Here is a 12674-nt window from a genome sequence, read left to right on the forward strand (position 1 = left end):
CTAATGCAGTCCCTCAAACTAATGCAGACCCTCAAACTAATACATACCCTCAAACGAATACAGTCTCTCAGACTAATGCAGACCCTCAAACTTATGCAGTCCCTCAAACTTATACATTCCCTCAAACTAATACAGCCCCTCAATCTAATATAGACCCACTATCCAGTACAGACCCTCAAACTTATACAGACCCTCAAACTAATACATCCCCTCAATCTAATATAGACCCACTATCTGAGACAGACCCTCAAACTAATGCAGACCCTAAAACCGATACAATCCCTGAAACTAATGCAGCGCCTGAGTCTAGTACAGTCCCTCAAACTAGTGCAGTACCTGAAACTTATACAGTCTCTCAAAGTAATACAGTCCCTCAAACCAATACAGACCCTCAAACTAATACAGACCCTCAAACTAATACAGATCCTCAAACTAATACAGACCCTCTAACTAATACAGACGCTCAAACAAATACAGACCATCAAACTAATACAATCCCTCAAACTAATACAGACCCTCAAACTTATACAGACTCTCAAACTAATACAGACCCTCAATCTAATACAGACCCGCTAACTAATACAGACCCGCAAACTAAGACAAACCCTCAAACTAATACAGACCCGCAAACCAATACAGACACTCAAACTAATACAGACCCGCGAACTAATATCGTCCCTCAAACTAATACAGTCCCACAAACTAATACAGACCCTTAAATTAACAAACCCTCAAACTAATACAGTCCCTCAAACTAATACAGATCCTCACACTAATACAGACCCTCAAACCAATACAGACCCTCAAACCAATACAGACCCTCAAACTAATACAGCTCCTCAAACTAATACAGATCCTCAAACTAATGCAGACCCGCAAACTAATACAAACACTCAAACTGATACAGACCCGCTAACTAATATGGTCCCTCAAACTAATACAGTCCCACAAGCTAATAGAGACCCTTAAATTAACAAACCCTCAAACTAATACAATCCCTCAAACTAATACAGATCCTCAAATTAATACAATCCCTCCAACTAATACAGACCCTCAAACTAATACAAACCCTCACACTAATACAGATCCTCATACTAATACAGACCCTCAAACTAATAAAGAACCTCAAACCAATACAGACCCGCAAACTAATACAGACACTCAAACTAATACAGACCCGCGAACTAATATCGTCCCTCAAACTAATACAGTCCCACAAACTAATACAGACCCTTAAATTAACAAACCCTCAAACTAATACAGTCCCTCAAACTAATACAGACCCTCACACTAATACAGACCCTCAAACTAATACCGACCCTCAAACGAATACAGGCCCTCAAACTAATACAGTCCCTCAAACAATGCAGTCCCTCAATCTAATGCAGACCCTCAAACTAATACATACCCTCAAACGAATACAGTCTCTCACACTGATGCAGACCCTCAAACTTATGCAGTCCCTCAAACTTTTACATTCCCTCAAACTGATACAGCCCCTCAATCTAATATAGACCCACTATCTAATACAGACCCTCAAACTTATACAGACCCTCAAACTAATACAGCCCCCCAATCTAATATAGACCCACTATCTGAGACAGACCCTCAAACTAATGCAGACCCTCAAACTAATACAATCCCTGAAACTAATACAGCGCCTAACTCCAGTACAGTCCCTCAAACTAATGCAGTACCTGAAACTTATACAGTCTCTCAAAGTATTACAGTCCCTCGAACTAATCCAGACCCTCACACTAATACATACCCTCAAACAAATACAGACCCGCAAACTAATATGGTCCCTCAAACTAATACAGTCCCACAAACTAAAACAGACCCTTAAATCAACAAAGCCTCAATCTAATACAATCCCTCAAACTAATACAGACCCTCAAACCAATAAGACCCTCAATCCAATACAGTCCCTCAAACTAATACAGATCCTCAAACTAATACAGACCCTCAAACTAATACAATCCCTCAAACTTATACAGACCCTCAAACTAATACAGACCCTCAAACTAATACAGACCCGCTAACTAATACAGACCCGCAAACAAATGCATATGCCTCAAACTAATACAAATCCGCAAACTAATACAAACCCTCAAACTAATACAGACCCGCAAACCAATACAAACCCTCAAACTAATACAGACCCGCAAACTAATACAGATACTCTAACTAATACAGACCCGCTAACTAATATGGTCCCACAAACTAATACAGTCCCACAAACTAATAGAGACCCTTAAATTAACAAACCCTCAAACTAATACAATCCCTCAAACTAATACAGACCCTCACACTAATACAGACCCTCAAACCAATACAGACCCACAATCTAATGCAGACCCTCAAACTAAAACAGACCCTCAAACAGATACAGACCCTCAATGTAATATGGCCCGAAAAACTAATACAGTCCCTCAAAGTTATACATTCTCTCAAACTAATCCAGTCCCTCAAATTACCACAGTCCCTCAAACTAAAACAGACGCTCAATCTTACCCAATACCTCAAGCTAATACAGTTCCTCAAAGTAATACAATCCCTCAAACTAATACAGACCCGCAAACTAATACAGACCCTCAAACCAATACATACCCTCAAACTAATACAGACCCTCAAACTAATACGGACCTGCAAACTAATACAGATCCTCAAACTAATCCAATCCCACATACTAATTCAGACCCTCAATCTAATACAGACGCTCAAACGAATACAGACCTTCAAACTAATGCAGACCCTCAAACTAATACAGACCCACAAACTAATACAGACAATTAAATTAACAATTCCTCAAACTAATACAATCCCTCAAAATAATGCAGACCCTCAAACCAATACAGACCCTCAAACTAATACAGACCCTCAAACTAATACAGATCCTCAAACTAATACAGTCCTTCAAACTAATACAACCTCTGAAACTGATACAGCCCCTCAATCTAATATAGACCCACAATCTAATACAGACACTCAAAATAAAACAGACCCTCAAACGAATAAAGACCCTCAAACGAATACAGACCCTCAAAGTGATATCGTCCCTCAAAGTAATACAGTCCCTCAAACTTATACAGTCTCTCAAACTAATCCAGTCCCTCAAATTACTACAGTCCCTCAAACTAAAATCGACACTCAAACGAATACAGACCCTCAAACTAAAACAGTCCCTCAAACTAATGCAGACCCTCAAACTAATACAGACCCTCAAACGAATACAGACCCTCAAACTAATACAGTCCCTCAAACTAATGCAGACCTCAAACCAATACTGACCCTCAAACGAATACAGACCCTCAAAAATACAGAGCCTCAAACGAATACAGTCTCTCAAACTAATGCAGACACTCACACTAATACAGACACGCAAACTAATGAAGTCCCTCAAATTAACAATCCTCAAACTAATACAGTCTCTCAAACAAATGCAGACCCTCAAAGCTATAAAGTCCCTCAAACTTATACAGTCCCTTAAACTAAAACAGCCCCTCAATCTAATATAGACCCACTATCTAATACAGACCCTCATACTAAAACAGACCCTCAGACTAATACACACCCTCAAACTAATACAGACCCTTATAGTAATATGGTCCTTCAAAGCAACACAGTCCCTCAAACTTATGCAGTCTCTCAAAGTAATCCAGACCCTCAAATTACTACAGTCCCTCAAACCAAAACAGACCCTCAAACGAATACAGGCCCTCAAACTAATACAGTCCCTCAAACTAATGCAGACCCTCAAACAAATACATACCCTCAAACGAATACAGTCTCTCAGACTAAAGCAGACCCTCACCCAAATGCATACCCTCAAACTTATACAGTCCCTCAAACTTATACATTCCCTCAAACGAATACAGACCCTCACACTAATGCTGACACGCAAACTAATAAAGTCCCTCAAATTAACAATCCCTCAAACTAATACAGACTCTCAAACTAATGCAGACCCTCAAACTTATACAGTCCTTCAAACTAATACAGCCCCTCAATCTAATATAGACCCACTATCTAATACAGACCCTCAAACTAAAATAGACCCTCAAGCTAATACACACCCTCAAACTAATACAAACCCTCAAAGTAATATGGTCCCACAAAGTAATAAAGTCCCTCAAACATATACAGTCTCTCAACCTACCAGTCCCTCAAATTAATACAGTCCCTCAAACTAAAACCGACTCTCAAACGAATACAGACCCTCAAGCTAATACGGTCCCTCAAACTATTGCAGACCCTCAAACTAATACATACCCTCAAACGAATACAGTCTCTCAGACTAATGCAGACCCTCACACTAATGCAGACCCTCAAACTAATACAGACCCTCAATCTAATATCGACCCACTATCTAATACAGACCCTCAAACTAATACAGACCCACAAACTAATACAGACCCTCAAACGAATACAGACCCTCAAAAATACAGACCCTCAAACGAATACAGTCGCTCAAACTAATGCAGACCCTCACACGAATACAGACACGCAAACTAATAAAGTCCCTCAAATTAACAATCCCTTAAACTAATACAGTCTCTCACACTAATGCAGACCCTCAAAGTCATGCAGTCCCTCAAACGTATACAGTCCCTTAAACTAATACAGCCCCTCAATCTAATATCGACCCACTATCTAATACAGACCCTCAAACTAAAACAGACCCTCAAACTAATACACACCCTCAAACTAATACAGACACTCAAAGTAATATGGTCCCTCAAAGTAATAAAGTCTCTCAAACTAATCCAGACCCTCAAATTACTACAGTCCCTCAAACTAACACCGACCCTCAAACGAATACAGACCCTCAAACTAATACAGTCCCTCAAACTAATGCAGACCCTCAAACTAATACAAACCCTCAAACGAATGCACTCTCTCAAACTAATGCAGACCCTCACACTAATGCTAACACGCAAACTAATAAAGTCCCTCAAATTAACAATCCCTCAAACTAATACAGACTCTCAAACTAATGCAGACCCTCAAACTTATACAGTCCTTCAAACTAATACAGCCCCTCAATCTAATATAGACCCACTATCTAATATAGACCCTCAAACGAATACAGACCCACAAACTAATACAGACCCTCAAACGAATACAGACCCTCAAAAAATACAGACCCACAAACGAATACAGTCTCTCAAACTAATGCAGACCCTCACACGAATACAGACACGCAAACTAATAAAGTCCCTCAAATTAACAATCCCTTAAACTAATACAGTCTCTCACACTAATGCAGACCCTCAAAGTCATGCAGTCCCTCAAACGTATACAGTCCCTTAAACTAACACAGCCCCTCAATCTAATATCGACCCACTATCTAATACAGACCCTCAAACTAAAACAGACCCTCAAACTAACACACACCCTCAAACTAATACAGACACTCAAAGTAATATGGTCCCTCAAAGTAATACAGTCTCTCAAACTAATCCAGAACTTCAAATTACTACAGTCCCTCAAACTAACACCGACCCTCAAACGAATACAGACCCTCAAACTAATACAGTCCCTCAAACTAATGCAGACCCTCAAACTAATACAAACCCTCAAACGAATGCACTCTCTCAAACTAATGCAGACACTCACACTAATGCTGACACGCAAACTAATAAAGTCCCTCAAATTAACAATCCCTCAAACTAATACAGACTCTCAAACCAATGCAGACCCTCAAACTTATACAGTCCTTCAAACTAATACAGCCCCTCAATCTAATATAGACCCACTATCTAATATAGACCCTCAAACTAAAATAGACCCTCAAGCTAATACACACCCTCAAACTAATACAAACCCTCAAAGTAATATGGTCCCACAAAGTAATAAAGTCCCTCAAACATATACAGTCTCTCAACCTACCAGTCCCTCAAATTACTACAGTCCCTCAAATTAAAACCGACCCTCAAACGAATACAGACCCTCAAGCTAATACGGTCCCTCAAACTATTGCAGTCCATCAAACTAATACATACCCTCAAACGAATACAGTCTCTCAGACTAATGCAGACCCTCACACTAATGCAGACCCTCAAACTAATACAGACCCTCAATCTAATATCGACCCACTATCTAATACAGACCCTCAAACTAATAGAGACCCTCAAACTAATACAGCCCCTCAATCTAATATAGACCCTATATCTAAGACAGACCCTCAAACTAATGCAGACCGTCAAACTGATACAGTCTCTCAAACTTGTACAGTCCCTCAAACTAATACAATCCATGAAACTGATACAGCGCCTGAGTATAGTCCAGTCCCTCAAACTAATGCAGTACCTGAAACTTATACAGTCTCTCAAAGTAATACAGTCCCTCGAACTGATACAGACCCTCAAACTAATACATACCCTCAAACTAAAACAGACCCGCAAACTAATATGGTCCCTCAAACTAATACAGTCCCACAAACTAATACAGACCTTCAAACTAATACGGACCCTCAAACTAATACAGATCCTCAAACTAATCCAATCCCACATACTAATTCAGACCCTCAATCCAATAAAGACGCTCAAACGAATACAGACCTTCAAACTAATGCAGACACTTAAATTAACAATCCCTCAAACCAAAACAGACCCTCAAACTAATACAGACCCTCAAACTAATACAGATCCTCAAACTAATACAGTCCTTCAAACTAATACAACCTCTGAAACTGATACAGCCCCTCAATCTAATATAGACCCACAATCTAATACAGACACTCAAAATAAAACAGACCCTCAAACGAATAAAGACCCTCAAACGAATACAGACCCTCAAAGTGATATCGTCCCTCAAAGTAATGCAGTCCCTCAAACTTATACAGTCTCTCAAACAAATCCAGTCCCTCAAATTACTACAGTCCCTCAAACTAAAATCGACACTCAAACGAATACAGACCCTCAAACTAAAACAGTCCCTCAAACTAATGCAGACCCTCAAACTAATACAGACCCTCAAACGAATACAGACCCTCAAACTAATACAGTCCCTCAAACTAATGCAGACCTCAAACCAATACTGACCCTCAAACGAATACAGACCTTCAAAAATACAGAGCCTCAAACGAATACAGTCTCTCAAACTAATGCAGACACTCACACTAATACAAACACTCACACTAATGAAGTCCCTCAAATTAACAATCCTCAAACTAATACAGTCTCTCAAACAAATGCAGACCCTCAAAGCTATAAAGTCCCTCAAACTTATACAGTCCCTTAAACTAATACAGCCCCTCAATCTAATATAGACCCACTATCTAATACAGACCCTCATACTAAAACAGACCCTCAGACTAATACACACCCTCAAACTAATACAGACCCTTATAGTAATATGGTCCCTCAAAGCAACACAGTCCCTCAAACTTATGCAGTCTCTCAAAGTAATCCAGACCCTCAAATTACTACAGTCCCTCAAACCAAAACCGACCCTCAAACGAATACAGACCCTCAAACTAATACAGTCCCTCAAACTAATGCAGACCCTCAAACTAATACATACCCTCAAACGAATACAGTCTCTCAGACTAAAGCAGACCCTCACCCAAATGCAGACCCTCAAACTTATACAGTCCCTCAAACTTATACATTCCCTCAAACTAATACAGACCCTCACACTAATGCTGACACGCAAACTAATAAAGTCCCTCAAATTAACAATCCCTCAAACTAATACAGACTCTCAAACTAATGCAGACCCTCAAACTTATACAGTCCTTCAAACTAATACAGCCCCTCAATCTAATATAGACCCACTATCTAATACAGACCCTCAAACTAAAATAGACCCTCAAGCTAATACACACCCTCAAACTAATACAAACCCTCAAAGTAATATGGTCCCACAAAGTAATAAAGTCCCTCAAACATATACAGTCTCTCAACCTACCAGTCCCTCAAATTAATACAGTCCCTCAAACTAAAACCGACTCTCAAACGAATACAGACCCTCAAGCTAATACGGTCCCTCAAACTATTGCAGACCCTCAAACTAATACATACCCTCAAACGAATACAGTCTCTCAGACTAATGCAGACCCTCACACTAATGCAGACCCTCAAACTAATACAGACCCTCAATCTAATATCGACCCACTATCTAATACAGACCCTCAAACTAATACAGACCCACAAACTAATACAGACCCTCAAACGAATACAGACCCTCAAAAATACAGACCCTCAAACGAATACAGTCGCTCAAACTAATGCAGACCCTCACACGAATACAGACACGCAAACTAATAAAGTCCCTCAAATTAACAATCCCTTAAACTAATACAGTCTCTCACACTAATGCAGACCCTCAAAGTCATGCAGTCCCTCAAACGTATACAGTCCCTTAAACTAATACAGCCCCTCAATCTAATATCGACCCACTATCTAATACAGACCCTCAAACTAAAACAGACCCTCAAACTAATACACACCCTCAAACTAATACAGACACTCAAAGTAATATGGTCCCTCAAAGTAATAAAGTCTCTCAAACTAATCCAGACCCTCAAATTACTACAGTCCCTCAAACTAACACCGACCCTCAAACGAATACAGACCCTCAAACTAATACAGTCCCTCAAACTAATGCAGACCCTCAAACTAATACAAACCCTCAAACGAATGCACTCTCTCAAACTAATGCAGACCCTCACACTAATGCTAACACGCAAACTAATAAAGTCCCTCAAATTAACAATCCCTCAAACTAATACAGACTCTCAAACTAATGCAGACCCTCAAACTTATACTGTCCTTCAAACTAATACAGCCCCTCAATCTAATATAGACCCACTATCTAATATAGACCCTCAAACGAATACAGACCCACAAACTAATACAGACCCTCAAACGAATACAGACCCTCAAAAATACAGACCCACAAACGAATACAGTCTCTCAAACTAATGCAGACACTCACACGAATACAGACACGCAAACTAATAAAGTCCCTCAAATTAACAATCCCTTAAACTAATACAGTCTCTCACACTAATGCAGACCCTCAAAGTCATGCAGTCCCTCAAACGTATACAGTCCCTTAAACTAACACAGCCCCTCAATCTAATATCGACCCACTATCTAATACAGACCCTCAAACTAAAACAGACCCTCAAACTAATACACACCCTCAAACTAATACAGACACTCAAAGTAATATGGTCCCTCAAAGTAATACAGTCTCTCAAACTAATCCAGAACTTCAAATTACTACAGTCCCTCAAACTAACACCGACCCTCAAACGAATACAGACCCTCAAACTAATACAGTCCCTCAAACTAATGCAGACCCTCAAACTAATACAAACCCTCAAACGAATGCACTCTCTCAAACTAATGCAGACCCTCACACTAATGCTTACACGCAAACTAATAAAGTCCCTCAAATTAACAATCCCTCAAACTAATACAGACTCTCAAACTAATGCAGACCCTCAAACTTATACAGTCCTTCAAACTAATACAGCCCCTCAATCTAATATAGACCCACTATCTAATATAGACCCTCAAACTAAAATAGACCCTCAAGCTAATACACACCCTCAAACTAATACAAACCATCAAAGTAATATGGTCCCACAAAGTAATAAAGTCCCTCAAACATATACAGTCTCTCAACCTACCAGTCCCTCAAATTACTACAGTCCCTCAAATTAAAACCGACCCTCAAACGAATACAGACCCTCAAGCTAATACGGTCCCTCAAACTATTGCGGACCATCAAACTAATACATACCCTCAAACGAATACAGTCTCTCAGACTAATGCAGACCCTCACACTAATGCAGACCCTCAAACTAATACAGACCCTCAATCTAATATCGACCCACTATCTAATACAGACCCTCAAACTAATAGAGACCCTCAAACTAATACAGCCCCTCAATCTAATATAGACCCTATATCTAAGACAGACCCTCAAACTAATGCAGACCGTCAAACTGATACAGTCTCTCAAACTTATACAGTCCCTCAAACTAATACAATCCATGAAACTGATACAGCGCCTGAGTATAGTCCAGTCCCTCAAACTAATGCAGTACCTGAAACTTATACAGTCTCTCAAAGTAATACAGTCCCTCGAACTGATACAGACCCTCAAACTGATACATACCCTCAAACTAATACAGACCCGCAAACTAATATGGTCCCTCAAACTAATACAGTCCCACAAACTAATACAGACCTTCAAACTAATACGGACCCTCAAACTAATACAGATCCTCAAACTAATCCAATCCCACATACTAATTCAGACCCTCAATCCAATACAGACGCTCAAACGAATACAGACCTTCAAACTAATGCAGACACTTAAATTAACAATCCCTCAAACCAAAACAGACCCTCAAACTAATACAGACCCTCAAACTAATACAGATCCTCAAACTAATACAGTCCTTCAAACTAATACAACCTCTGAAACTGATACAGCCCCTCAATCTAATATAGACCCACAATCTAATACAGACACTCAAAATAAAACAGACCCTCAAACGAATAAAGACCCTCAAACGAATACAGACCCTCAAAGTGATATCGTCCCTCAAAGTAATACAGTCCCTCAAACTTATACAGTCTCTCAAACAAATCCAGTCCCTCAAATTACTACAGTCCCTCAAACTAAAATCGACACTCAAACGAATACAGACCCTCAAACTAAAACAGTCCCTCAAACTAATGCAGACCCTCAAACTAATACAGACCCTCAAACGAATACAGACCCTCAAACTAATACAGTCCCTCAAACTAATACAGTCTCTCAGACTAAAGCAGACCCTCACCCAAATGCAGACACTCAAACTTATACAGTCCCTCAAACTTATACATTCCCTCAAACTAATACAGACCCTCACACTAATGCTGACACGCAAACTAATAAAGTCCCTCAAATTAACAATCCCTCAAACTAATACAGACTCTCAAACTAATGCAGACCCTCAAACTTATACAGTCCTTAAAACTAATACAGCCCCTCAATCTAATATAGACCCACTATCTAATACAGACCCTCAAACTAAAATAGACCCTCAAGCTAATACACACCCTCAAACTAATACAAACCCTCAAAGTAATATCGTCTCACAAAGTAATAAAGTCCCTCAAACATATACAGTCTCTCAACCTACCAGTCCCTCAAATTACTACAGTCCCTCAAACTAAAACCGACTCTCAAACGAATACAGACCCTCAAGCTAATACGGTCCCTCAAACTATTGCAGACCCTCAAACTAATACATACCCTCAAACGAATACAGTCTCTCAGACTAATGCAGACCCTCACACTAATGCAGACCCTCAAACTAATACAGACCCTCAATCTAATATCGACCCACTATCTAATACAGACCCTCAAACTAATACAGACCCACAAACTAATACAGACCCTCAAACGAATACAGACCCTCAAAAATACAGACCCTCAAACGAATACAATCTCTCAAACTAATGCCGACCCTCACACGAATACAGACACGCAAACTAATAAAGTCCCTCAAATTAACAATCCCTTAAACTAATACAGTCTCTCACACTAATGCAGACCCTCAAAGTCATGCAGTCCCTCAAACGTATACAGTCCCTTAAACTAATACAGCCCCTCAATCTAATATCGACCCACTATCTAATACAGACCCTCAAACTAAACCAGACCTTCAAAGCTATAAAGTCCCTCAAACTAATACAGACACTCAAAGTAATATGGTCCCTCAAAGTAATACAGTCTCTCAAACTAATCCAGACCCTCAAATTACTACAGTCCCTCAAACTAACACCGACCCTCAAACGAATACAGACCCTCAAACTAATACAGTCCCTCAAACTAATGCAGACCCTCAAACTAATACAGACCCTCAAACGGATGCACTCTCTCAAACTAATGCAGACCCTCACACTAATGCTTACACGCAAACTAATAAAGTCCCTCAAATTAACAATCCCTCAAACTAATACAGACTCTCAAACTAATGCAGACCCTCAAACTTGTACAGTCCTTCAAACTAATACAGCCCCTCAATCTAAGATAGACCCACTATCTAATATAGACCCTCAAACAAAAATAGACCCTCAAGCTAATACACACCCTCAAACTAATACAAACCCTCAAAGTAATATGGTCCCACAAAGTAATAAAGTCCCTCAAACATATACAGTCTCTCAACCTACCAGTCTCTCAAATTACTACAGTCCCTCAAACTAAAACCGACCCTCAAACGAATACAGACCCTCAAGCTAATACGGTCCCTCAAACTATTGCAGACCATCAAACTAATACATACCCTCAAACGAATACAGTCTCTCAGACTAATGCAGACCCTCACACTAATGCAGACCCTCAAACTAATACAGACCCTCAATCTAATATCGACCCACTATCTAATACAGACCCTCAAACTAATAGAGACCCTCAAACTAATACAGCCCCTCAAACTAATACAGACCCAATATCTAAGACAGACCCTCAAACTAATGCAGACCGTCAAACTGATACAGTCTCTCAAACTTATACAGTCCCTCAAACTAATACAATCCATGAAACTGATACAGCGCCTGAGTATAGTCCAGTCCCTCAAACTAATGCAGTACCTGAAACTTATACTGTCTCTCAAAGTAATACAGTCCCTCGAACCGATACAGACCCTCAAACTAATA

This window comes from Heterodontus francisci, chromosome 28, assembly GCF_036365525.1.
Source record: "Heterodontus francisci isolate sHetFra1 chromosome 28, sHetFra1.hap1, whole genome shotgun sequence".
Taxonomy (NCBI): Eukaryota; Metazoa; Chordata; class Chondrichthyes; order Heterodontiformes; family Heterodontidae; genus Heterodontus; species Heterodontus francisci.